The 2,500-nt window shown below is 43.9% G+C and overlaps 2 non-coding genes across 2 annotated transcripts in view; both read right to left on the reverse strand.

Moving 5' to 3' along the window:
• Positions 1-781: 781 nt before the first annotated feature.
• LOC143307760 (5.8S ribosomal RNA) lies at positions 782-936 on the reverse strand. Its single transcript, XR_013064838.1, has one exon. It is a non-coding gene; the product is annotated as a 5.8S ribosomal RNA (ribosomal RNA).
• A 1,492-nt stretch (positions 937-2,428) lies between these two features.
• Positions 2,429-2,500, reverse strand: part of LOC143307749 (small subunit ribosomal RNA) — a 1,923-nt gene continuing 1,851 nt past the window's right edge. The window contains exon 1 of the ribosomal RNA XR_013064830.1: positions 2,429-2,500. This exon is cut by the window's right edge and continues 1,851 nt beyond it. This is a non-coding gene — a ribosomal RNA (small subunit ribosomal RNA).

Genomic DNA, 2,500 nt, shown 5'->3' on the forward strand with positions numbered 1-2,500 from the left:
TGTCTTGTCGCGTGTGTATTCGCTTTTTCGACGCTTTTTAACCATTTAACTTGTTTAGCGAAGCTAAACGCACAGACAGACAAAAAAAAAGGAACAGCATCGCGCGTCAAACAGCGACGACCCATCTGAAGCGATCTTTCATTTATACACCGTTTGTAAACAGAGAGATGTATAAAGCGCGGGGAATCATTCGAAACCCTGGGGCTATTCGAGCTTGCATTTCAGCAAATTATCATCTCAAACATTTCACTCGTTTGCTTTTTCTAAATTTATAGGAGAGCTTCTTTCGTTTATTTTTGACACACCTTTCGTAAATATCGTTTCTGGCAACGTCAGGAGCGTGGATTTCTACAAGTGAACAATCGCGCCGATCCGATAACTTCCAGCAGGATGGAGAATCTTTATAGATTATCTTCCGAGAACTCGGTGCTTTCACGGGCGGTCGTTTATAAATTTTAACGAACGACTCGCGCGCCGTGACGCACTTGCGCTAGTTCGAAGAGATATTTCGAAATTTGTTTCTCTCCTTTAACGGCCTGCATTTAGTGTATCGGTTGCGATTTTCGTCACATCGTTTCCACGACAAACGCCGACGAACTGCCCAACTATCGCTCGTACGTTGCGACTCTTTCTTTGTTTATCGTTCATTCATTCTTTCAATTTCGTTCGATAATCCCGCTCCGAAACGTTCTACTTTCGTTGAACGACGGCGAGATGTTTAGAAAGAAATGAATTACTCTTTTTTCGAGAAGCAAACGCAAGCAGTCTTTTGTTAAGAAAACGACCCTCAGCCAGGCGTGGTCCAGGAATTGTATCCGTGGACCGCAATGTGCGTTCGAAATGTCGATGTTCATGTGTCCTGCAGTTCACACGTTGACGCGCAATTAGCTGCGTTCTTCATCGACCCACGAGCCAAGTGATCCACCGTTCAGGGTAATCGTAAAATTTTGTATTTCAAACTCTTTAGATCTTTAGAGTGTTATTTTCATTATTAACACGCATCACATTCGATACCCACATCACTCTCCCACCCGGCGCGTGCGGGAGAGCGAATTCGGGCGTCGCCAACGTATTTGTTTGTTTGTTCGATCGTTGACGACACGATCGCGTCCAAGGACGGAAACCGTCGGAGAAACGCCCAGTGGCACGCTCCTCTCGACGGTCGGGCGTAAAGTACATTTAAAAACCTTGAAAAGTACGAACGCACACAAGGAATGCGAGCGCGCGTCCTGTCGCTGAATCGTGGGTTGCGAGATTCGAACAGACACACGGCCGGCGACGATCGGTCTAACTAATGGACACATAGTTTTTCAAAGACTCGCTATCGTCGCTTCTCAGCCGGTCCGTAAACAACACACATCGATCAGGCGGACGCACGAATCTTACCACGGTGCGTGTTTCGTAGATTCCAGGTTACCCGCAAGTACCTCTCTCTCCCTCTCGAAAGAGGAATCTCGATCCGTCCTTTTTGGACAATGGAGAAATCTTTTTATCGCAACACGGATGGCAAAGAAACAACCAAAGCGTAGGAGCGTGGGGACGAGAGCGACGAAAAGAACGTCGCGAAAACAAAGTTTCGACGGTTGCTCGTTCTAATACATCGTAGTTTCAACTCTCTCAGTTTTAACCACTCCTAGACGCTTCGTAAACTTTTAACAATTCTTCGCCTCCGCGAGTTTCATTTCGAATAGAGCGAACGCAACACGGACCAAAAAAACTCCGGTGATGCCAGATCATTTAGCAAAGATCAGACGGCGGGTCATCTGTATTCCTTTTCTCTCTTTTTTATATCTTTCCATTTAACTAGGGTGTCGCAACGACGGGTACATTTATATATTTATATATATTGTATTTCAATTTTAATGATCCTTCACTTTCGGTTTGTAATAATATGATCCTTCTTTCATTTCGATCCTTCATATTGTAGGTTAACCAACAGAAGTTTGTTTTTTTACGACTTGTATTTTTGTGGTTTGTTTGTTTGTTTCTTACGACTTGTTTGTACCCGATCAAGTAGACGACGACCCATAAGTATAAGTTAGAGAGATAAAGGTCGAGAGACCTCACGCAAGCGTCTTTTACTTCCATTCACATCAGCCAGAGAGAAATGGTCCGGCGTCGTGCTCTTTGGCGCCGTTGGTCGCACAGTTTTTTTGCCGGCGGTTCCGAACGGACGGGAGAAACGCGATGAGTAATCAAAGCGACCTCCGCACGTAACCGTGTCGGTGTAATTTTACCGCATCGCAGCGTTTTGGTATTTGTTTCTTATTGGCTCGAACCCGAGATTTATGTGTTTTGTGTCATGTATATGGTATTATTTATTATATCTTTCTCGTTTTGTATAATTTTTGGTCCGAGCTCAATAAACTTTTATATCGCTTTATCAATGATCCATTCAGTTAGGTTTTCTCTTGTATTTTTAATTTGTTAATGATCCTTCCGCAGGTTCACCTACGGAAACCTTGTTACGACTTTTACTTCCTCTAAATAATCAAGTTTG

The sequence above is a fragment of the Osmia lignaria genome, unplaced genomic scaffold (genome assembly GCF_051020975.1).
Source record: "Osmia lignaria lignaria isolate PbOS001 unplaced genomic scaffold, iyOsmLign1 scaffold0075, whole genome shotgun sequence".
NCBI classification, from domain to species: Eukaryota; Metazoa; Arthropoda; class Insecta; order Hymenoptera; family Megachilidae; genus Osmia; species Osmia lignaria.